Here is a 25,853-nt window from a genome sequence, read left to right as displayed (position 1 = left end):
ATTTTTAAAAATACCAGGCAACAGTGCAAAAGCTTGAAGATAGTAGTAGATTAGAAGGAAATTCTTCTCTGTGTTTAGAATCTACCTTGTGTTTCCCAGAATGTCCATCTTGTTTTCAAATCTGATTTTTCCTTCAGAACCCAGACCAAATGGCTGCTCTTCCTTCATGGAGCCCTCCCCCTGATCATCCCACTTTACCTTCCAGGCAGGAGTATCTGCAGTCTATGAACTCATTAAAAATGACTTTGAATTTCTCTTCTGGCACTATTTAACTTTTATTTTAATTATTAGAAAACACATTATCTCCACTTCTAAATTGTATCTTCCCCAAAACAGGAAACTTGTTTAATCTCCTTACTATCCGGACATGTAAATTAGTAATAACAATAACCACAGCTAAACCATTTGCCATACATACACTATTTCTAACCCTCACAACAACCCCGAGAGACAAGGACTATTAAGTCTATTTTGCAGAAGAAACTAAGTCTCTGAGAGAGTAAGTGGCTTGCCCAGGATCACATTGTCAGGAAGTGGCCAGCATTTCACTGAACTTATCATTCAACCAGAATCTGTCTTCCTCACACTCTGCTACAAGTTAGAAGGAAAGAAATGAAGGAAGGAGAGAGGGAGGAAGGGAGGAAACAAAAATTTAAAATCTCAGGATTTTACCCATTTTACTCCCAGAGTAGTGAGAGATTGAAGAAATTTATCCTATCCTCTGCTTTTTATACAGAGAATAATTGAGACCAAAGTGGTTAAGATTTCTGGTCAAGGTTACACAGCCAGTGACACAGCTGGGACTAATGCAGACCTTAAGGATCCTGACTCCAATTTCCAAGTTGCTTTCTCTGTAAGATGTAAATTTTGAAGCAGGCACTAAAACATTAAGATATTTAAAACAGGATAGCAGTTCATAGACATATAAGCTTGATCGTTTGCTTAAACTTTTGTTTACTAAAGTCCTCTGGCTACTAAGAAGCAAGGATTTGAATTTCTATGTTTTCTTGAATAATTTTCTCATCTCCAAACAGATAGGATAATATATAAAATATACAAGATAACATAATTTTCTTTTGTTGGATCACCAAAAAAGGCATGTTATGCCTTTAAAACGCCCTTCACTTCTTAGCAGTCATAAAAATACAAATAGTGAATGCTTCATCTGTGAGCACCCTGCTAAATGCATACTTTTGAACAGCACAAAGGCAGCAAAGTTTAGAATATGACCAAGCTAGTGAGGTGTGGGTATTAAAAATCTATATATATTTAAGGCCAAGTTCAGGGCCTTGTAATTTCCCCCAATTAGCTGATATATACTTTCTGAAAAATGTGTTTAGCAAGCATGGGCAGTTGACCAAATCCTAGATGAATCCAAAATCTAGTAAGCAGAATTGTGTGCTTTTATAGCTTCATGCCAACACCTCCACCCCACCCCACCCTCTCTCAGAATCCTAATACTATCTCTTCCAGGAAGCTTTCCTCTTCTTCCTAAATTCTTTCCCTCCTCCCCCAAAGCGAAATGCATACTGTCAGGAATCTGGGACATCTAAGATCCTGGGAATAAGGGAAAGGGGGCTGCCTCTGAGAGAGAACTCTAAGATCATCAGCAACAGATGAGAATAGGAATTTTCAAAGTTACTTTAGATAAATGGACTGAAAACAGACCAGAGCAGCCTAATGGAAGGAATAAGCATATGGAAAGAAAGAGCGTGTCTTTCTGAATGGGCTGTTCAGAAATAGAAATTAGACAAGAGTAGGAGGCAAACGGTGCCCAACGAAGTACTGCCCAGAGGAGAAGGTATCCAGATGAAGGGCTTGAGCTGCACAATACCAGGTGCATGCAATTGTGGAGGTGAGTGCAGCAGGCACCCACAGTTGCATCTTTCAACTCACACTCTTTGTTCTGATTCCACACACAAAGCCAGCTTGACATAATAATATGGTTTTTAAGGGAAGATACAGCACTAAACAGAAGATGCAAGTATTCAGGCTCCTTGTCAATGTGTTTTTACCTCTTTCTAAAGGAAGAAATCAGAATTCTAGCTTACCCTCCGTCTTCTTGGTGTTTAAGAGCATGAATCAGTATCCCCAGACTGGGTTACCACTTGAACAATGACAAGACTGTTTTAGATTTTGGATAATTGAGGGTCAGGCCCTGGACTATGTGAGATTTACAAAGATCAGACCACCTTCCGGAGACCTTTTGTCAGTCTGTCAGTCAAACTTTCCCTACCTCATTATATCTTCTTTCAAATTTCAGTTAGAGTTCATTGATTTCTTCTCTGACCCACTGATAGACATTGATCCCTCTCTCTTAGGGCATATCTTATACCTGGTATTATATTTACTGTAAGAGAGTGTATCTCCTTGAGGGCAGGTATTGTTTTGTTTTGTTTACTCAATTGCTGTTTTTTAGTAGCAGTATAGAAATGAATAAGATACAGTCATGTCCTCTGTATACTCATGAGTAGGGGTAACAGAGAGAAAAACAAGTTATACATGTGGCAAAGCAATAATGAAAGTGTGTATAAAGAACTGAAGTATTGCAAAAGAGGAAGAGGTGAATGATGCTGGGAAGCCTCCCTAGAGGAGGTGATGTCCGAATTGGATTGTGGAAAATAAACACAATTTCACCCAAAAGATCAGAAAGGGGAAAATTATTCAAAACAAAGGGGAAAACATACGCAAAGGCAAAAGAAAAGTGTGAAATGACTTGGGAATCAGAACACAGCTCAGTACTGTACGAGTATGAAGTGCAAGGGAGAGAGTCACTTGAGATCTGAGATCTGAGGCTGGATAGGCAGAGAGAGGATGAAATGTTCATATATTCCCCAGATGAAGTATGGACTTTCCATTGCAGATGACAGAAGCTAGCAAAGGCTTTTTATTACAAAAAAGACTGGATCAGATTTGTGTTTAAAAATATGTCTTTTGTACCCATGTGGACAAGGGAACCAAGAGAGGTAAGACAGAAAATAACAAGATTAGGTGGATAAATAGAGGAGTAGATAGATAGTGTTAAATTAATTAAACAAGGAGGCCATTAGACTGAGGTGGCCCTAATGCCGTGGTCACCAACCTAAGCAAACCAAAACCTAAGCCTCAAGGTTACAAAATCAAAATGCTAAGGACAAGCAATCACAAATAGCCAGTTAGGCTTTAAGTTATAGCCAATCAATAATTACCTTACTTTGCTTCTGCACCTTCTCTATTTGTCTCTCCCCAGCCCTGTTGGAGAGGGTGCTTCTAACCACTTCTGGTTTGGCACTGCCCAACTGGAATCTACAAATGCTCAAACAAACTGTTAAAATTTTCAATATGCCTCAGGTTGCCTTTTTTTTTTTTGTGGTATGCGGGCCTCTCACTGTTGTGGCCTCTCCCATTTCGGAGCACAGGCTCCGGACGCGCAGGCCCAGCGGCCATGGCTCACGGGCCCAGCCGCTCCGCGGCATGTGGGATCCTCCCGGACCGGGGCACGAACCCACGTCCCCTGCATCAGCAGGCGGACTCTCAACCACTGCGCCACCAGGGAAGCCCAAATTTTTTAAAATATATTTTAAAGTTATTTACATCACATACTCCTTGATCTTTTTTAAGTTCCCCAACTACCCATAATTCATTACAAAGAATTGCACCTTCTTCTCTTCATATAAAGGTGATGTCTAGGCAATATCTGTCCTGGCCTCTTTTTCCGTTTGGTTCCTTTCTTTTTGTCTTAGCTGCTAGCTAATGTGTTAAAAATGAGATAAAGTTAACATTTAGATCTCTGAAATTTAAAAAAAGAAAAATTTCAGGGGCTTCCCTGGTGGCACAGTGGTTGAGAGTCTGCCTGCTGATGCAGGGGACACGGGTTCGTGCCCCGGTCCGGGAGGATCCCACATGCCACGGAGTGGCTGGGCCTGTGAGCCATGGCCTCTGGACCTGCGTGTCTGGAGCCTGTGCTCCGAAACGGGAGAGGCCACAACAGTGAGAGGCCTGCGTACCGCAAAAAAAAAAAATAATAATAATAATAATAATAATAGGTAAGGTAGGTAGATAGATAGATAGATAAATAATGGATAGAAAAAGTAAGAAGGCATTTGGAAAAGTCCAGACCAGCGCTGGCCAATAGAAATATAATATGAAACAGAAATGTAGGCCACATGTGTAACTTTAAATTTTCTAGTGCCCATGTTAAAAAGAAACAGTGAAATAAATTTTAATATATATTTATTCCAATATATATAAAATATCCTTTCAACATGTAATCAATATAAAAAGTTATTAATGATATAGTTCACATCCTCTTTTCATCCTAAGTCTTTGCACTCTGGTGTGTATTTTATATTTATAGTGCATCTCAGTTCAAACTAGCCACAATTCAAGTGTTCAATAACCACACGTGGCTGGTGGCTACCATATTGGACAGCACAGGTTCAGACAATACATGATGAGGCAGTGACAGGAAGGACAGAATACATTTATAATATACTTATAAATTGCATTGGAAGTAAAAATCTTGCTCTTAACCCTCAAGAAACCTAGAAGAACAGACTGAATACATCATGAGAATACCTTTGTGTGCACTTTTATTAGTTAGTGATAAAAATAATCAATATAAATTATTTATCATATAGGGATCTATGGTTGTTTGGTTAAAACCCCAGACAATTTAATCATAGGGTTTAGGTTTATCACATCTCCCATCCAGATAATCTCATTCTTGTATGGGCAGGCATTTGGATAAGAAAACAAAAGACAAAATTAAATAAATTAAATAGCCAAAACCATTAACAAAGGACATCTTGCTCGATAATCTCTGGCATTTTTAACTTTAGATTTCCAACACATTCATGTTAATTACATGCCATTTCCTGCCAAGCTTACAGTCATGTGATCTAAGTTAGCACTGTAATTAGCTTTGCCTCTTACAAAACACTGATTTTTTTTCTAGCTGATGAGCTGCTGGGCACAGAACCTCTTGAAGAGTTTTAAACAAAACTTTAGCAGCCAATTAGCACTCAACTCTCATGATCCCCCAGTTCACATTTTGAATCAACAGTGCTCATATTGATCCAACCAATCCCATGGATTGGATCAACTCTCCAATCGCTCAACTCTCTACATTCCATTTAGGTGATGGGTCTCCTCTTTCAAATCAGGGCTAAGCCAATAACACAGTTTAATGCTCTGAAGGCCGAGCCCATGTGATTCTTCTCATCTCAGGTTCCATCCAGAGGCCCGCCTAGGAAACCTCTCCACTACAAGATGTTCAAGTGGGCCACATACCTGGCTTGCCGAACAGGCACAGCAGATGAGTAACAAGTGCGTTTATAGATTTCGTGGTGCTCCAGCTGTCGCTGATGTAAGTGTTTTCTGCTAAAATTGGTATATTTTTGGCCATCTGCTTCATCCCCTGAGCAGTTCAAACATCATCAGCAGGGCCCAGTGGTCTAAGGAGGCCATACTTAGATTCTTTGTAGGTATAAAAAAGTTTGTCAGAAGGTTGCCTAATATGGTGACAGTGACTGACCCAAAGGCCTCCTAGAAGAACTAAATGTTCAACAGCAATAAAAGGGAACATTAATTAGCTCAGGAACAATACGTGGGACTGGAGATCAGCCAGTCAGGCTTTAGCCCATGTCTCTCCCAACTTGCTGGGTAAGACTAGGTAAAGCATGAACTCACTCCATGCCTCCATCACTATTAGTCCAGGAATCAAACTTACTAATAGAATATATTTTCAGCCCATCGAATACAAGTGAACATTCATTTGAGAATCCTTTACAATTTAGAAAATTCAGAATAATATTTCAAATGCAAAAACCATATATATATATATATATATATGGAGGAAAAATGTGGGGCAGAAGAAAAGACCCCCTAGAAGCAGTTAAATAGGTTCTCAACAGACACCTAGAAACACCTGAGGAAGCTGCTGGTTATGTATTGGAGAAAGCCTTTGTCATGGGAGTCTGTCAGCCAAGAGATGTGTCTGCAGAGAGAACTGTGCTTGAAGAGTAAATGGAGGTGGGGAGGGAGCTTGCTGGCTTACATACAAGTATTCAGCAAGTGGATGGATCCAAGAGCTGAGTGGTGAGTTGTTCGAAGATGTCAGAAATTCACGCAGACATGTTAACAAGCTGCACTTGACAATCTGATCAAATGGACTATGTTTTTCCTCTGAATTTTAAACCAAATGAAATCAAACAGGCCTCATAAAATGAGGTAAATCTGTGTAAAGCAAAAAGTTTCCAAATAAATTTCATCCACTAAAATTATGTTTCTCTACAATGGCCAACCCTACACACTCTGTTGTGTTTACTATTTCATTTCTACCCTGTAAAGGACTTTTTCCTTTTAAAAAGAACACACACACACACACACCCATACCCCTACCCCGCCCCATCCCCACACACTACACATTTGGCTTCCTGCCTTCAGTCTCTTCCTTCTTTATTTAATTCTGCAAACCAGTGTCCAGTGGATTAATAAATATTTCTCTCATGTCACTTTACTATTCAAGGACTAACACTGGCTTCCCATTAATTCTCAAATCTACTCTGCTTGGTTTTAGTAGTTATCTTAAGAAAGTAAGCCTAGCTTTGCCTGACCACTTGCCCGGGGTTCAGAGTGGAGGATGCTTTCTCTATGGTCAGAGCCAGAGTAGAGCCTCTAGATAACAACAGAAGATGCCTCAGATCTGAGTAGCAAGAGAAGCTGAAACCATGCAGAGGAGTCAGGATCCAAAAACTGGAGGGCGGTTAAGAAAGCATTGTAAGTGGGAGGGCTTAGAGACAGGCTTGGGAGTTTGGGCAGGGGCTGCTGAGCCAGGCCGGAGTTCCAAACCTAAGAGCTAATAGCAAGTCCAATCTAAACGTCTTCACTTATCATACAAGCAAGACCCCCTCAGTCTGACCCCCATCCCCTGGCACCATCTCCTGCCATGCTTCTCCCTCACCCAATTCCTTCCTCCAGTCTAGAGCGTGGTCACACTGAAGTTCTCCCAATTCTTAGAACACACCAGACTCTTGTGAGACTCTACACCTTCACACACACTACCCACTCTGGAGTGAACTCCCCTGAATTCTTTTTTGTTGAACTTCATTAAATGCTATCTTCTCCCTTTTTTATTCTATTCTTTCCTTGCTCAGCCAAGCCCATCCCTGCTTCAGCACAAATGTACATGCCATTTCTGCCTAGAACGTTCTTCCCTTCACTCTTTGTATGGCTTGCTCTTTCTCATCCTTTGTTGCTGGCTAATATCAGGACCAACATCCTGCCAGCCCCTTTCCCTGCAAGCACAGATATTAGAACTACAGGAGCCTCCCATTTGGCTCTGCCCAAGCACCCTTCAGACTTCTCTGCAAAGGTCAATGACTGAGGAGCCTCAGTGGCAACATGTATTTCTCTCTTTCTCGCTCTTCATTTTCACTCCTCTCTCTTCTCTTTTTTATTCTCTCTCCCAAAGTCCAGTCACTTCAGTCTTAAGGGTCTCCAAACTTTGACAAAAGGCTCAACTTTGATTAAAACTTCTCTAGAACATCACTCACCTGCTGTAGATGATGAGGAGCAGGTCTTGCAGTTCCCTTCCTTAATTAAAAAAAAAAATGAGTAAGGTGGCCACACCAAAAGGAATCACTGAATTAAGCCAGAACTGGGCTTTGGGGACAGAATTTGAAGCCGTGGAATCAGCGATCTTACCTGCCTAATTTTATGCTTATACACAAGGTAGCTGATTTGCAAAGACGTCTTAGCCTGGTCCGGGCTGAGTCCCAGGCTGTGTTAGCCTGGTGCTCTTGCCAGAAGACTCTGAATACATTTGAGAGTCACAATTCCCTATGTCAGCTACCCTGCTCATACTTAGTGTGTCCATTTGTTTGGTTTTGGCCTGTCACTCCCTCTGGCAAATAAACTCTATGAGGTCCAGGATCACATCTGTGTTGTTCTTCACTGTGCCTCCAGGGTCTGGCACCATACTTGGCACATAATCATGCTCTGCAAATATGTGGTAAATAAGTGATTGAACAAGGGACTTACTTATTCTTCAAGATCAAGAAGAACGTTAATTCCTAAGTAGAGTCTCCCCTCCCTTTCTCAGGCAGCTATTGGTTCTTGCCTCTAAGCCTCCACAATATTGTACATTCTACTATCACAGAGCAAGGGATCAGACATTTTCTGAGGGTCTATCATAGGTACTATGGTAGCTGTTATTATATGTGCTTCTCCTTTCATTCTTTCAAGAATTCTAGGAGATAGTATTGTTTTCCAGATTTACAGATGAAGAAACAGGCTCAAAAAATCCAAGTCACACAATCTATAATAGGTGGCAAAGCCTATATCCAAAGGTAGGTCTGCTTCCCTCTTTTGCAAAACCCCTTTTCGTTAGCTCATGCTGCCGTACAGTTCTAAGCTTGATATCATAATTTATCTGTTTACAGGTTTGTCCCACCACTGGAAGCAGAGACCATGCATATACATCTGTATAATTCACAGCATTGAGCATGGCACCTGCCATACCATATTTAAGATCAGAATTAAAGAATATATGAACGAATGACTGTGAGTCTGTCTACTGATGGAAAGAGGACTTTGTGGCCTCCAGCCCTCTAGGCTTGCTCTCAGAGACTGCCTGTATTGACCACACACTCTCTGGAGAGCTTGTGCCCAGGTCCCTGCCTAAACACAAGTTGGGCCTCCTCCACCAAGTCTCTGACCCTTAATCCAACCACTTGTTTCTTCTGTCTCTGCCACAAGATTCCTGAATACTGAGTGCATTTGACTTACTTCTACCTCATGGGGTATTTCTATCTTAGTGATCAGTGTAACACCACAGAGGCATGACTACATGACACACTCCTTTATTACCTGGAACATAACCTATTTTTCTTTATTTGCAGCTGAAGTCACTGCTACCAAGGGGCTGTCATTCTGTCAATGAGGTGAGCCCATGACTCTGGCAGATTCTTTTGGGAAATCAAAAATAGCATGCACTCTGTCTTCAGATGCTTTCAGGCTTACTAGGGAGATATGATCATACATAAAACAATTAGCGAATGAATGGTCCAAACCAGTTTAGAGTAATAGGCCAATTTGAGTCACGGTTTGAGGCCCTGGCTGTCGGTCTTAAGCTTGCCAAAGCCTTAGCTATTCCCCATTGCACTCCAAAAAGCTCTGCACATGCTATTCACTCCCCAAGAAGCCGACAATCTCCTCCCCAGGTTAGGCACAGGGTCTCACAGGCATAATCATGACCCAGGGCCTGATGCTTTCAAATGTAATCAGAGTCTTCTGGCAAGAGCACCAGGCTAACACAGCTTGAGACTCAGCCTAGACCAAGCTAAGATGTCTTTCCAAATCAGCTACCTCGTGTGTAAACATAAAATTATGCAAGTAAGGGCTTCCCTGGTGGCGCAGTGGTTGAGAATCCGCCTGATGATGCAGGGGACATGGGTTCGTGCCCCAGTCTGGGAGGATCCCACATGCTGCGGAGCGGCTGGGCCCGTGAGCCATGGCCGCTGAGCCTGTGCATCCGGAGCCTGTGCTCTGCAACGGGAGAGGCCACAACAGTGAAAGGCCCGCATACCACAAAAAAAAAAAAATTATGCAAGTAAGATCACTGGTTCCAGGAATTAGAGTGCATTTCCAAAGGTTGGTTATGGCCTAATTCAGTGACTCCTTTCGGTGTGACCACCTTATTCATTTTTTTTTTCAATCAAGGAAGGGAACTGCAAGACCTGCTGCTCATCATCCACACCAGTTGAGTGACCTTTAATCACTTTTAACTAGTTGAGAGAAATTTTCATCAAAGTTGAGCCTTCTGTCAAACTATGGAGACCTTTAAGACCAAAGTTACTAGACTTTAGGAGGAAGAATTAAAAAGAGAAGAGAAAGGAGAGTAAGAAAGAAGTGCACATTGCCCTTTGAAGCTCCTCAGTCATTGACCTTTGCAGGGAAGTCTGAAGGGTGCTTGGGCAGAGCCAAATGGGAGGCTCCTGTAGCTCTAACATCTGTGCTTACAGGGAAAGGGGCTGGGAGGTCTGGATCTGGAACTCTTCATTTTACTATAAATTGAATTCCTTCCCTCTCCCAAAATGAAAGCTATGGTCATTTATTATTTACAAGCAGAAGTCCAAATTCTTACACATTTTCTTCAGAATAACTCATAAATAGAGAAACAATCCTTGGAGCTTTCTGAAAAGAAATACTGAATTCACTCTCCAAAACGTCAGTTAGAAATAAAACAGAATCCAAATGTCCCACCTTGCAGAGTCCAAGCAATTCCTAATTTTAGAAAGAGGTGTCACCCAACCTGCTGTATAAGGCTGTGCTAAGAGCCTCGGCTTTTAGGGAAGTTCCCTGCTCTTCCCTAGAACAGGGCTGTTTCATTTCACGTTTATATGCCTCTCTATTAACACCTTCCTCACATCTCCGGGGAAAATAAGCATCCTTCTTGGTCTAAAGGTGCCCTTAAAAACATGACAGTATACAATATGAAAAGCTAAAAACAAAACCAAAAGAGAATGAAGACACACAGGTGCACAAGTACATAAATTAATGTTAGAGATATTGACAGACAAATAAAATGTATACAGTATTTGCTCTAGCTGTTCAAATAAACAGTATGAAAATAGCTTTTTGCTCATGAAATTGAGTCTGAAAATTGAGGCAGTGTGTGCATAGTAGCAAAAGTGCTCTGTTTTAGTTGAGTTTGAACTCAGAGTCCCCCATTTAGTAGCTTGTATGAACCTGGGCAAAATAATAATTTTAGCTAATATTTATTGAGAAATTGTTACACATCAGGCACTGAGATAGTAACTTCACATGTTACATAACTTTTCTGAGTCATTTTCCTTTTCTGTAGAGTCATGATGATAATATATCCCTTATATGTTTTTGTGAATATAAAAAAGCATGTAAAGCACCTAGAGATGGGTAAATACCTAGTGGTGAATGCTAGGTATTCCATTAGAGATGGAATAAGTGACTATAAAAATGACTATTTTAAAAATAAAAATGGAACATAGCAATAGCACTGATAGTATATTTAAACAGCCATCTAATTCTTTGTCTACTCTTAGATGTATCAGTATTAAGTGAAGAAAAGAGTCTAAAAGCAGAAATTCTGGTACATATTAGATATTTTAATAACTGAAGAAAGTAAAACTAGAAATAATTAAAGCAACACTTTCTTTGAATCAAAGGGAAAGTCTAAAGAATGAAAAGCATATTTTAGATTTTTCCTTGATGTTATTTGGGTGGGTTACTCTGTGTTCTGAGAGAAAATAACTTTTATTATAGTCCTAGAAGAAAATTATTAGACCTTAGTTCTTCATCTATTCTACCTTTATTGTTTTTTTTTTTTTTTTTGCGGTGCGCGGGCCTCTCACCACTGTGGCCCCTCCCGTTGAGGAGCACAGGCTCCGGACGCGCAGGCCCAGCGGCCGTGGCTCACGGGCCCAGCCGCTCCGCGGCATGTGGGATCCTCCCAGACCAGGGCACGAACCCATGTCCCCCGCACCGGCAGGCAGACTCCCAACCACTGCGCCACCAGGGAAGCCCTATTCTACCTTTATTGTTCTGTGAACTTGATCCAGTCAATTAACTTTTACCCTTGTCCATCTGGATATCTGTAATTAACTCATTCGAGATTATTTATTTGTAATTTGACCTAAAACAATGATAAGCATAATGAGATTAAAGAAGACTTTGTCTTAGCATAATTCAGCAAAACCGTGGTGGTTTTATTCAGAGAGACATAGATCACATGTGCAATACACATGAATGGGCAACAGCAACCCACTGGAAGTTTTTGGCCCTTTTGGAGATATTGATAAGGGAAGTTGTTGGAAGCTTTAGGGGGCAATGTCAATAGCACTGAATAACATTCTGTTTCCTGGTTCCTCTGATCCAGCCAGGGCATTTATTTAATGGCTAGATGAGATGGAAAAAGGAAGAGCATGTACAACCGTCAGCCTGAAATAGAGTGTGGGACGATGTGGAGGTAGAGTTACTGGCCAAAATCCCTCTCAGTAAAGGACTGTGCTCCCTGCCACCCACAGTGGTTCAGCCTGGTTCTAACTCTAGCCCACTTGTAGACTGAAGACAGTGGAAATAGCCACATATGCCTACTCTCACCTCTCAAACGTGGAAAAAGATGAGATTACTGTTGAAATCTGAGGCACCCCTCTCCAGTCAAGAGGTGCCAGTGCCAGCTACTACAGGGAATCAGCTTGACAGCTCTGCTGTCAATCTCCTGAAAGGAGAGACAGAGGGCGAGTCCTGTTCCAGGAGCACGAGGCACAGCCAGGCACATGGAGCAGGCTGGGCAGCAGGCTTGAAGGACTGGCAGAAGCTGAGGAATGTTGAGCAGACAAGCAGGATCAGCTTGAAAATCTCAGGGAAGAAATCACAGGGATCCTCTCCTCTAAAAACCTTCCCCCAAACCCTGCTCTATCCGATTAGAGCAGAGGCTCTCAAACTTGAGTGTATGTGAGGATCACCTTGGGATGCTTGCTTTTTTTTTTTTTTTTTTTAATATTTATTTATTTATTTTGGTTGCGCCGGGTCTTAGTTATGGCATGCAGGATCTTTAGTTGCTGTGTGTGGGATCTTTAGTTGCGGCGTGGGGACTTCTTAGTTGTGGCACACATGCGGGATCTAATTTCCCAACCAGGGATCGAACCCAGGCCCGATACATTGGGAGTGCGGAGTCTTACCCACTGGACTACCAGGGAAGTCCCGGCATGCTTGCTTTAATTACAGATTGCCAAGCCCTACTCCCAGAGATTCTGGACCAATCTCAATTGGAGCCCAGAAATCTGCATTTTAGCAAGCACTCCAGGTATTCCTGTAGCAGGTGGTCTAGGACCACAATTGGAGAAGCACTGACCTAAAGGGGACCCATCAAGCTTTGTACTTCTTAATGACAATGCCAGGCACCAGTAATGACATGAAGATGCCATTGGATCTCATATCCAAACAATTCTAATTTTGGATTTCTTGGTGTATCAAGGGCCAATGACATTCAGAAAACATTTTCTGAGAACCCATCATGTGAAAAGCATTGAACAGCATTAAGAATAGTCACGTGGGGCTTCCCTGGTGGCGCAGTGGTTGAGAGTCTGCCTGCCGATGCAGGGGACACGGGTTCGTGCCCCGGTCTGGGAAGATCCCACATGCCACGGAGCGGCTGGGCCCGTGAGCCATGGCCGCTGAGCCTGCACGTCCAGAGCCTGTGCTCTGCAACGGGAGAGGCCACAACAGTGAGAGGCCCGCATACCGCAAAAAAAAAAAAAAAAAAAAAAAAAAAAAAAAAAGAATAGTCACGTGCACAGATAACTTCAAAACCAGGCTGACTTCGATAGAATCATCAAGTGCTTAGGCTAGGAAACCTGCAGATGAGGAGTCCTTCTAAATGCTGGGATTTAAGAAAGCACTTTGGGAGCGGCGCCATCTGAGGTGTAGCTGGAAGGAAGGTAGGACTGCATCTGGTATGAAGAAAAGCGCCTCAAGCAGAAGGAAATGTTTAAACAAAGGCAGAGACGATTGATCCAGATTGATGGCATGTGCCTGGCCTGTGGAGTGTGTTAAGAGCGGAGACAGAAGCAGAGTAGAAGGCTAGAAGGGTGGGCTGTGACCATACCTCAGAGAGCTTTGAACAATAGGCCAAAGTTTGATTTTTGTCCTAAAGGCAATGTATGCAGGATTTTGAGAAGACGAACTGAAATGGATGTTTTTTTTTTAAATTTTATGGGTAACAGTGTTTAACTTAAACAGTATTCTTTTTTTATTGAAGTATAGTTGATTTATAATGTGTTAATTTCTGCTGTACAGCAAAGTGATTCAGTTATACAAATATATACATTCTTTTTTTTTTTTTTTTTTTTTTTTTTTGCGGTACACGGGCCTCTCACTGCTGTGGCCTCTCCCGTTGTGGAGCACAGGCTCCGGACGCGCAGGCTCAGCGGCCATGGCTCACGGGCCCAGCCGCTCCGTGGCATGTGGGATCTTCCCGGACCCAGGCACGAACCCGCGCCCCCTGCATCGGCAGGTGGACTCTCAACCACTGCGCCACCAAGGAAGCCCTATACATTCTTTTTTATATTATTTTCCATTATGGTTTATCATAGGATATTGAATATAGCTCCCTGTGCTATACAGTAGGATCTTGTTGTTCATCCATTAAACAGTATTCTTAATAGCTAGTATATCCATGGGTCACAGAATGTTAAAGAAACAAGATGGTACATAAATGTGAGATTTCCCTTCCTTCCACCCTTGTCCCTCAGCCATTTATTCTGGAAGCAACTAATGCTACCTATTTCTTTTGTATGGAGAGGACTGTTTGGGAAAATAGCTTATGGCCCAATACTGGTTGGATAGTAATGGAGAAGAGAAAGGTTAATGACAGAAGCACCAGTTTCGCATTGCAAAAGTCCAGGTGATGAAATGAAGGCTTGAAGTAGAGTACAGTCACTGTAAATATAAAGGAGGCTCTAAAAAGATATTTCATCATCCTTTACTCCCAATGTCCAATCAATTTACAAATGGCACAGTAGGAGTCGAAGATGACTGAAATTTTGTCTTGAGACTTGAGGAATGGTAGGGAGGGGAAGTTATTTTGTGACAGAGAGATGAGGAGGCTGTGTGAGAAAGATGAGGTCTATTTTGGAAATTTTTGTGTGAGAAATGACAAATATCCCATTAGAAGGTGAACTATTGATACATAGCTTGGAAGAGAAATATATACTGGGAAGTCAAGGGCAAAGAGGTGGTAGTTAAAGCTGTGGGATTGGATGAGCTCGATAGAGGAAGATTAAGGGGCTACTGAGTACTGAAAAATTCCCACATTTAAGGGGGCAGTAGAAGAAGTGGGGTCAACAGAGACTGAGGAGAAATGGTCAGAGAGTGAGGACATGTGTTATTGAATCTAGGGGGAGAAAGAATTTCAAAGGGGGAGGGGTGGGAGGATTTCTGGTCAATACCAAGCCATGGTAATAGGGATGTGATGCAGTAAGGAGAAGCGCTGAAAAGAAATCAGTGGACCACCTGGTGATGAGGAGATTACTGATGAGCTTTAAAGGGTAACTGCTGAAGAGTGGTGAGGGCAGCATCATATTAAGGGAGTGAGTGAAGGAACACAAAGGTACGGAGGCCCTGGGGAGACCTTTCTCTCAAGAAATCTACTGTGAATGGAGGGAGAGAGGAAAGGACCTGGAAAAGGGAATAAGGCAGATAAAGGACTTTCTCTGCAAGTGTAGTAGAAAAGTTTGAAGAGAAAAGGGTGGAGTTAGGAAGATATTTGATGGATCCTGTAAGAGATTGAAGGGGAAAAATTGAAATGAAGGGAGGAAAACCAAGGAGTTCATGCACGCCATGTCACCTTGGCCCTCTCAGCAAAGTAGCTGAGCTTACCTCCATGCTTGAGAGAGACTGAGTTTATTTTTGGAGGTTTGCTTCCCCACCATCACAACCTCTAAAGAGCTGTGCTGAAAGTAAGTTTGGTCTCTTTGAATAATCCGGGAAATGTGTTCAAGAACTATCATGTTCTTTCTGTAGCCCATAAAGAAAAGCAGAGGCAGGAACGTAGAATTCCTTCCAGATGAGTTTCTGGGAGACAGCCATGGGTCTCCATTATTTAGGTAACTTATGCAGTGATATTTGGAGAGAGAACTTAAACATCACTATCACACTAGGCTGATCAGCTGCAATTTGCTTATTAACATCCTGTGAAAACTACCAAAAGGTATGTACAGTTTACTGGGGAGGGGTGGGAGATGAGTGGAGTCAGTGCACCTCCCTGTGATTTGGGTCAATGTAGACTTTTCCCTAGAATTCATTACCGGTGATTCTCCAAGGACAGAGTGCAATCAATGCCTTCTTCCTTCTCCTCCCTTTCCTCCTAAGCCTCCTCCCTTTATCTTCACTTGCCCATCCTGGATTTACTCCCAAAATATGGAATAAAGGCAGAGAGGCAGCATTTCTGCTTAGGTTAAAAGAGGTTATAATAGGGACATGTTAGTTGTGAAGTACTATGTGTCCCCCAAGAGGAGCCTAAGGACCTACAAACATATCTGATTTTTTTCCCAGGTTAATATATTTTACTTTAGCTATTTTTGTTTTTATACTGTCCTGGTCCTTTTTTTTCTCTTTTTTTTTTTTTTGATAGCACTCCAGTTTTAAATCTCACCTCATATGGTTTATATTGTGCCTGCCTCAAGCGATTATGTTATATAAGAAAATTATGTAAGTACATTTAGAGTTAGGCATCTATTCGTTCATCCTTAAATTTGAGATGACTCCCAGGGAGTGTTTTCTCATTGTTTATGGTTTATTTCCTGAATTCCAGTAGCAGTAGTGTGTATGTGAAACCCACACTGCCTATTCCCTCCTTAAGGCTGCATATTAGCTGGTCAAAACACACACTCTTAAGGCTATGCTGCCCTCAAATGGTCTAGGTTGGGAATAACCAACTATTTTTTTCTGGATGGAAACCAGGTTTCCAATCAGACCGGTCTGACTGAAGCATTAACTCCTGACCAGGAGAAAAACAGCAACAACAACAAAAATTATTATGTGCCAAGTCTGAGGAGCATGAGGGAAAAGGAAGATTTTATTTCCCAATATTCCCTCAAAAGGTATAGAGTAAAAAGTACAATAGCAATAGTCACAGGATTGTTTTTGTTAATTATAGAGTAACTGGCTGCACATGTGTGGCCACAGGGATGCAGCTGCGGGATATGAGTTGAACTGGCTCCCTTAGGCCTTTGGGGCCAATCTTCAGCTTCTATAGGGCAACCCCCTCATCAGAACTCATGACATCATGTTCCACAACTAAGGACATACAGTCCTTTGGAAAGAATGCATTCAGGGAAAATATTCATCTCTTCCCCATGTGGCCAAGACTCAAAAAGGAGGCCAGCGATTATGGTGATTACATTAATCACAAAGATGGCTTGTGGAGGAGGGTACCAATGTGGAGGGCCTATAATGGTAGCTCTGTTGGGACTCTGCTCTAATTGGCCACTACCAAGGCCCGCTAATGCCTATGCTTAGCTTCCCAGCTTGTTGATGGGGAAAAGAGGAGACCACCCTCAGGGGGATGAGCAGACTCAGGGTGTGCTGGGTGTTCTGGGCTGGGCTTATGAGGCAGGTCGGTTATGGAGCTGTTGGCTACTTAGCTAGAGAGCCCATCCTGGAACAGGTGGGCCAACTAAAAACGCAGGCAGTGCTGTCCCTTGTGTTTTGCCACATTGCTTCTGATATTTTGGGTTATTTCGGTTAATCGTGAAAATCCTTCAATAATGAAAGATTTTTGGCTAGGAAAACACTAGTTCTCATACATTGCTTTTGGGCTGGGCACAGAGATGAATTGGGCTAGTCCAATGAGTAGAAATGAGCCCTTGACTTAGTTTTCTGGTGCTGTGGGAAAGCCCAGGAAAGAACACTGTGCTTAGTAACTTGGGATCTAGAATCAGCTCTGCCATACACTGGTTATATGACCATGAGAGAGTCACTTAACCGAAATTTCTGGGCTCAGTTTCCTCATCTGCAAACTGTGACATTTAGCTCAGATTAGTGGTTTATAGACTGCTCTGTGGGGAGGCTGTGCTTCACAGGCTACTGCCAGGACACAGAGTCCTTTCTTCCTTCCCTTTTTAAGCATAGCAAGCCCACTTTGATCCATTTTATAAATCTAAATTTGAAAACCACTGGATCAGATGGTCTATACACCTTTCCTTTCCAGCTACATTATACTGTGACTGGGACAGGTACTCTGAATGGTGATGGTGACACTTACTGGTGGAGTTCTTTTTCTTCTTTTTAATCTTAAATGAAATCACATATGGCTCTAAGTCCAAACACTTTCCTATAAAATGAGTCCCATCTGATTCTGGGATGATGGCTTGTGTGTGTGCTGGAAGAGGGGTGAAGAAGGAAGGAGTGTGAATCACTGCAGTCCCACAGCTCCTGGGGGACATAGGCCAGGGAAGGAACTAGGTAGAACTCACTAAGCAAACACCAGACAGTTTTAGGAGTGTGGGTATGTGCATAAGTGTGGTTATACTCTACCAGGAAAACCAGCCAGAAAATGGAAGATCATGGTTAAGGAATGGTCTGGAAAAAATACAAGGGAGCATAGGCAGAATAACAACTTTTTAAGGAAGAAAATATATTAATATATATATTATATACAAGATATAACAACTTTTTCTCAGGAAGTATAAGTCCTGAATGGGCCCCAAAAGGAAAAATACACTAAAAAGAGTTGAAAAATTTCCAGAAAACAGAGAAAAAGATTTTAATACACTGTACATATGTATCATTACTAGTAGGAGCCATCATTAATAAAATTAATATTATTTGTTTTCATCCAGGAAGCTTTCCCTTTAAGTTCATTTAAACACAGGATATGATATAAAATGTGTACAACTTTATTTCTCAACCACCAAGAGTTTTTTTTCCCTCTGTAGTGTTTAAGTTGAGATCGTACAAGTGTGGATGAGTGATAATATGGGATACAGATTAAGTATCGGACCAAGGGACTCAGAATTATGAAATAGCCACTGTTCTGGTTCAAGTATGCTGAGTGAATGCAGAAAAAATTTCTTTTCCATGTGGTGTTTTCATATCGCCATCTGTAATCATATTTATTGAGAGATTATACTTTATGAAATTGCTCAAACTGCAGTTCATAGTTACATGAATTTCTGAGCTCTGATTTGTATGCCCCCCAATAGATTTCTCTATTGGTGTACCCCATTATTGTGCTGAAAATATAATATAGATAGAGAATATTCATCTGGTGAACAAATATTTACTGAGTGTAAACAACTACAAAATAAGGCAGTAAATAGTGACTACTAGACATATAGCATAGTAATATGTGCTTATGATATAGGGTTAAGGGTGGGACTTTAGGTAATTTGTTCAGGAAAGGGTTTATGGAGTAAACTTTTGGTCCAGGCCTTGAAATGTACATAAAATTTAGGTAGAGGTGGGAAGAGAGAACGTGGCAGGTGGGAATGGCAGGAACAAAGCTATGCCAGTGAGAAAGCACAGCCAACATTCAAGGGACAGCTAGGCAGGCAGAGGGTGTGTATTACAGGGGATGGGAGGGGGAAGGGATGAGGAGGAATAGAAGACAAGTCTGGGCAGGAGGTTGGATTTATATTGTAGAGGCTTTTGTATTTGCACTGAGGGGAGGAGCAGGGTTATACGGCTGCAAGCACAGAAGCAATGTACAGAATGATTTAAAAGGAAAAGTGACCAATCCAAAATTGCCTCTGGAAGACTATCGAGGTAGTCCAGGTGTAAAATGATGAAGTTTTGAGCTAGAGTGATGGCACTGGAAATGGTGTGTGAATGTGTGTCGGGCGGGGAGTATTAGTGAAAAACTGGAATTCAATCCAAGGCCACTGCACAGGGTAAAACAATAAGTTGGACAAAATAGAAAAGGTTAGAGTCCTACACATAAAAACGTTATAGCCACTTTTCAACGGATGGGCTAAATGTGTGTGTGTGTGTGTGTGTGTGTGTGTGTGTGTGTGATGTCAGGAGTAATTCGTGTGTTATATTTGTACCCATAATTAGCCAGAAAGTCCTGGTGTCATTTTCCATAGTAAAAGAACATTCTTTAAAAATGAAAGCCAAAAAAATAATCTGGAAACAGGGAGATGTGGTTGGGTACTGATAATCATTACTTTGTAAATGAGGTTGAGTATTTTTCCATTTCAGCAAGTCATTAGAACAAGTGGAAAATCCATTGGAAGACAGATGTACAGCCTGTAAACAGAAGAAGGTAATGTAAATTACCCTGATTATTCATAAGCCAACTGGTGACAAGGATGATGTGTAGCCAAAATTTCCCTGCAAATGGTTTGTAGTGCTTTTCTTGTTTAAAAAAAAAAATGAGTATTAGACCCAATTCTTTTGTATTTTACTTCCCTTTTTCTCATGCTAGGGAAAATGTCATAGTTTATGTCAGATGTAGCTAGGCAATTGAAGAAAATGACTATCTAGAATTACAAAAATTAAAATGGTAACAAGATGTAGTCATTGAATCAATTCAACAACTGCAGGTTAAATGCTCATTATGAAGGCAACTTTGGGCTAAATTTTGGGAGAACCAAGGGAAAGAACAAATTCGGCTCATTCATAGAGAGGCTTGAAATTTAGCTGAGCAAATCTGGCTAAAGAACAGGAAGAAAGTAAAAAACAATAAATTTTATTGTGGGCCATTGATGTTATCAAGGAATTCATCCAGAGAATTTAGAAAATTCCCAGTCCTCAAATTCCATAATAGCATATAACTCCCCCATAAAATATTCATGCAGCAACAACTTGTTATCATCTAAAGTATGTTGGACTACAGTGGGGGCTGATTTTCTGGATTCACTCACTTGGCTAGTGACCCACTACCTCAAACCAGCTTTGCAGAACTCTTGAATGGAAGTTATGCCTTTGCAAGATTGCAAATGTCAATGCTATGAACCTTAGGGATTACTTGAAAGAAGTCAAAACTGGGACTGTAGTACTATACACGGTTAAGTATAGTAAGATGCCTGTTCAAAAGGGGCTAAAAGAACAGAGAAATCCCTAGAACAGTATTGGCTTCTCAGAAGATGTGGGGTTGTGTTGATAATGAGTCATGTTCAGGATTGGTAGAGATGGGGGGAGGGGGGAAGGGAGGCATCCCAGCATCCGGCCTTGCCTGATTTCTTGCCTCTGGAATCTTCTCTGCCATCTGTGGAATGGCTACACCCCACCCACAGGCTTAGCACCACCTCAACCAGTAGAGTCAGTCCTTTTCTTGGGCAAGGGTGATTTCAGAAGCTCTGACAGAGGGCAGTGAGCCTATTATTAAACAATAGATGCCACAGAAGGCACTTTATTTAATCATCATACCAAATCTGTAAAATAGTTATCATTTTCCCCACTTTTACATATAAAGAAATCAAGGCTCACAAAAGTTAAGGAACTTGAGCACGATGGCAGGAGAATGAAATTCAAATCCAAAGTTTTTTACTATGGTAGATTCCCTCTCAGGCTCTGGAACACATATTCTTAGCCCTGGGTTTTTGGGAGCACAGGACTAGGTTACTGATGCTGATCAGCTTTGATTGTGTGACCCCGTTTTGACAAGTTTCTACCTTGTTCTAGAGAACCATCCTGTAACTATATTCCTGCTTGTCTTACTCTTTGTGACTTATCCTGCCCTCGATAAATTGCATGAAAACCAACTCCTCTATAATGGGAGACTTTTCTTGCCCCTGTCATACCTCCTCTTCCCAGGATGGAAATCCCATTTCACCTGAATGCTTGGACTCTCTACTACCACCAGGTGCTGTCTGTATACCTAGGTTTCTCAGAATGGTTGTCTTGGATCCTTCGTCTCTGTCTGTCATCCATATACTAGTCCATTTCCACTCTTGAAGTTTGGCTCTTTCTGAAAGGAACTGCTTGCCCAGACTACCCCCAATTTTATGTTCCCATATATTTCCCAAACTCTATTCTACTTGTTACACTTGTCTTCCTTCTAGTACTAGTACTAGATGGATTTGGGAATCTACCTCCCAAATTAATTATCATTCCTTGTGCAGGTCTTTGTCCAGCTCCTTTAGCCCTGTAGCTGGGCTATGTGTGGCTCATAATGTAAGTACAGAAGAACAGTGGTGGGAAAAAGCATAGTGTGTTCTTGAGAGGTGCAGAGCTTGACCTAACAAGGGTGGGAGGGTATGTGTGACAGGTCGTTGAAAGTAAAGGTGGATTAGTAAGGTGGAACCACGTTAAAAACAATTTTAAATCCAGGATGAGACACTTGGATATAACCCAGTAGTGATGAGAAATTATTACTAGTGCAGGATGGACTGGAGAAGAAAAGAGTGAAGACAGAGAAACTGAGAAACCATTAAAGTTGTGCAGTGGGAGGGAGGGAGACATAAGAGGGAAGGGATATGGGAACAGATGTATATGTATAACTGATTCACTTTGTTATAAGCAGAAACTAAAAAAAAAAAAAATGTTGTGCAAACATGAAGGGATGAGAGCCTGGATTGGAGTTTATATATTGTAACCCATAGGAAGGAGATAAGAGACACAATGTGGAGCAAAAACTATAGACTCAGTGAAAGACTGGATTTATAGAGAGGCAGAAATCAATAAAGACTGCAAATTCATAATTATGGTGGCATCATTGGTAGAAGCAAATAAATCTAGGAAGGGGAATCAATATATTGGGGAAAGGAGCCTAAAACCCCAGCTCTCTTTCCAAGATGTTTCAGTAATAACACTGATTATATATTTGAGTACGTTTTTAGCAAGTATTCAAGCAGAGGAATGTGTTGAAATCAGGTGAATTGTTGAAGTGAGACTAGAAGGCCAATGAGAGGATCAGGGCTAAACATATCAGTTTGGGATAGATGTGGGAGTAGAAGTCATAAATATGGATGAGGGAACTGTAAGGGAATTCAAGCCTAATCTGGCAAGAGGTCTGCTGTTTTACACAATCTTCTGGGGCTGGGCGTTTGCTGGGCCAGTGGCCAAGGATAGGCAAGGGAGTTATGGATGGACTGAATATTCATAATGAGAGAATCTGTTATGCAACGTGGCTCTAAAAAAATCCACCTCTGTGCCTAAATATGGCATCTCTAGTGCATGAGAAACCTGATGATATAGCGCCTTTGTGAGCATCTCCCATCTCATCCCACTGAGGAAAGCTGCATACAGGCTGCTGCTACAATTTCCTTTGGGTGCTAAAATGTATTCTCCCACTGAAGGTATTGCAAAATGCCTCTTTTCTAGATCAAATGTAATAATTATCTGAGTTTAACTCTCATTCTCAAATTTCCTTTCCACAATGTAGATCAGGTGACCAAGATAAGCAAGTTGTTGATTTTATAGCTAAGGCAATGTCCTCAGCTATAAAACGGGAGCCTTAATACCTGATTTCCCTTTCTGTGAAGAAAGACGAATCTGAAAATAGGTCAATACAGAATTTATATTTTGTCTGAGTGAGGGCAGGTTGCTTATTTTGGTGTGGTTCTTTTAGCTTGTATGTTCAGAGACTAGTGATGGGTGTAATCAATATAACTTTTAAGTAACTTCAGGACCAAACTAGGCTTCTTTTAGTTCTGATCCTAATTAAAGTTAAAAATTTTGTTTAAAAGAATAAAAGAAAGGAAGGAAGGAAAAATGTGGATATTTACAGTGGGTTCTTTTGTGAGGAGGGAATTTCTTGGATACAGACTGGCATTCGCCCAGTAATATTCTGAGTTCAGCAAATAACTCAGCACACATGCATTAAGTTTCCAATGAAAAACATGAAGCTTAAAAAGTAAGTGGAAAGTACTTGGCAGGACACATACTTACATTTGATGAAGGGAAATTTTTTGGTGGTTGGCCAGACCTGACAGGCATAGGGATTAACCCATCCTCACTCATCACAGTAACAGAAATTGCCAGTTATCATTGGCACCAAGCTGTGGCTTTCCCAAAGAAATCGGTACCACCCTGGAAGGAAGCTGACCTCTGTGTGAGTGTAGTGTGTGCGTTTGAACGAACAGTGCACAGGTATGCCTGACAAGTGAATGAATCATTAAAGACATGAAACTTCTCTAATATATAAACTACTTTCTAAAACGCAGAAAAAAGTCTGATAGTTGATGTACTATAATTCTCTTCTTTCAGATATGAGCCTGAATACAGGTCTCTCTTCTCAATGTTATAACATTTTTTAGCACAGTGAAAAAATGAGACCTTTTGGATGATTTACCCATAGTCACACAGCTAATGAACGGCAGAACAGAAATTCAAACCCATGACGATTTCATTCAAAAGTTCAAATATTTTCCACTGCATTTGCTGCCTGCCGAAAAGTGGTGTGGATGGGAAGACAAAGCAGGAGGCTGGCAGGGATAGCCAACCTACAAAATATATATTTCTAATTCTACGATATCTAATTCATTTCTAACGTTCGAAGGAAAGGCACTAAAGTTAATAAGCACTTGCCCTGTGATGAAAAATAAACTCAGCCTCAGAGAGATTGTAGTGGCTTCTCCAAGGTCACAGAGCTAGTATATGAGAGAGCCAGGATCCAAACCCAGAGATATGTGACTTAAAATGTTAGGCAATGGGCAAAACATTTTCAACTATGATACCTCTTTAAACCTGACTACAATCCTAGGAGAAGATTGCTACAGTGATGGAAAGAAATTGGAATCAAACACAAGAGACAGATTTGCTAGGCTTCCTTATGGGTTACTTCAGACAAATTAGCCCCTGCATTTTGGGAGGAGGGGAGGGAAGAAAAAATATATTAAAAATGTTTTACTTTCCCAAATGGGAAAAATGAGGAGATCAGATTCTGCTTGTAGGCTCAAATCTCTTTCTTTATGTATGGTAAATATTATTCTGTCTTCTTTTATGTTCTGATGAGGGTCTCAATCAGAAGTTAAGATAGTTCTTACATCAGAATTTCTACAGAGATTTAATCAAGTTCTACAGGTAAGCCTGCAGTTGTGTTCAGGACAATCTGCAGAGCACTATGACAGTCGCTGGGACTGCCCTGTGAGCTCTACCCCGGTAGAAAACTTCGGTGTTGGGGAGAATTTTATTCCCCTTTTCATTCTTTTTCAAAAGAGGGAAATTCCATTCCCCTCACAGATGGGACAATATAACACTTCTGGATGTCTCCTGTCACTTTTCTCCTGGGAAGAGGAGCTAATGTGATTGGTGAAGAGCCTGAAAGCCACCAAGCCATGATTTTTCCAAGGACTATGGTCACTGAATTGAAAAGTTAGTGACAGCCAATCCTTTCTCTTACTGGTTTGGATGGGCTGTGCTCATGGGCAGTGGGTTCACCTGTGCTTCAAGATCCAGGAAGTAAGCAAAATTTCCCCAGGTAGGGTCAGCTAGGCTTCTGATCTTGCCAGCTTTCTTGTCTGTGAACGGGTGAGTCAGGAGGCCCATCATCAGAGGCCAATTAACTTTAATTTAATAAATCTTAATTCCCTACAGGAAGTGCTATTTTAGCCTAACTTAATAAATGTTAGTTCCCTAAAAGGAAGTGCTATTTTAGTCTCAGGTCCAAGTCACATTGTCCTGTCCACCTTTATTGTGAGTAAAACTGATAATTTAAAGTTAAAACCTAAAAGGAAGGTGGACTGTGTGAGGGCTACTCTAAGGCTAGAACTCTTGAGATAGGCATTTCAGTCCTCTGCTGTCTTGAAAGCACTGGCATAATGTAACCATCAGCTGGATCTGGCTCCATGTTCTTAAGAGTCATAGGTTTGTTTTGCATTTTTCTTTGTTTTCTGCTTAAAAGGCACATAATAAATACCTGTTGATTGATTAGAGTAAGTTACTAAACAGGAGCTGGTGTTTAAATTAATCATACTTGAGCCAAAACAGCTGGTCTAAGGCACTGAACCAATCTCAGAAATCAAATATATCTACCTTCCCACCAGAAAATAACATGTTGTATTTTAAGATGAAGGGAGAGGAGGAAGAGGAAAAGGTGCTGAAGGGACCTCTTACTGGCACCAAAAGTGCTCAGTCTGAAAGCCACTCCAGCTTTCTGCCACCTCTGAGAGTGTCGTGCTAATAGCTGGCAAGTCCAAAGAGGTAAAGGGTCATCAAGGGTCAAAACAAATGAAAAGATTCCATGTACTGTGGAATTTATGTTGATGTTCCTCTGAGGAAAGCAGAAGTAACTTTTGATTGACTGCTTCATTCATTCATTTATTGCAAGGAAGTATAGAGCACCTATAACTCTTCTAGGTAGAACAGTTTTCTTTGCACTTGCAAATGCTTCCAAGATGAAGGGAACCTGTAGAAAGCCCGATGTGGTCATAGATCAAACCATGTTC

General features: G+C 41.3%; 1 protein-coding gene and 1 long non-coding RNA gene across 3 annotated transcripts in view; one reads left to right on the top strand and one right to left on the bottom strand.

Annotated features, from left to right (window-relative positions):
- LOC132494368 (uncharacterized) overlaps nucleotides 1-8,326 on the top strand; it is a 198,530-nt gene extending 190,204 nt beyond the window's left edge. The window contains exons 4-5 of the long non-coding RNA XR_009533048.1: nucleotides 5,209-5,347; nucleotides 8,255-8,326. This is a non-coding gene — a long non-coding RNA (uncharacterized LOC132494368). The remainder of the gene's footprint in view (nucleotides 1-5,208; nucleotides 5,348-8,254) is intronic.
- SYNPO2 (synaptopodin 2) overlaps nucleotides 1-25,853 on the bottom strand; it is a 169,264-nt gene that overhangs the window by 68,857 nt on the left and 74,554 nt on the right. The window lies entirely within an intron of this gene.

The sequence above is a fragment of the Mesoplodon densirostris genome, chromosome 1 (genome assembly GCF_025265405.1).
Source record: "Mesoplodon densirostris isolate mMesDen1 chromosome 1, mMesDen1 primary haplotype, whole genome shotgun sequence".
Taxonomy (NCBI): domain Eukaryota; kingdom Metazoa; phylum Chordata; class Mammalia; order Artiodactyla; family Ziphiidae; genus Mesoplodon; species Mesoplodon densirostris.
The sequence above is the reverse complement of the archived record's forward strand: the minus strand, read 5'-3'. Positions and strand labels throughout refer to the sequence as shown.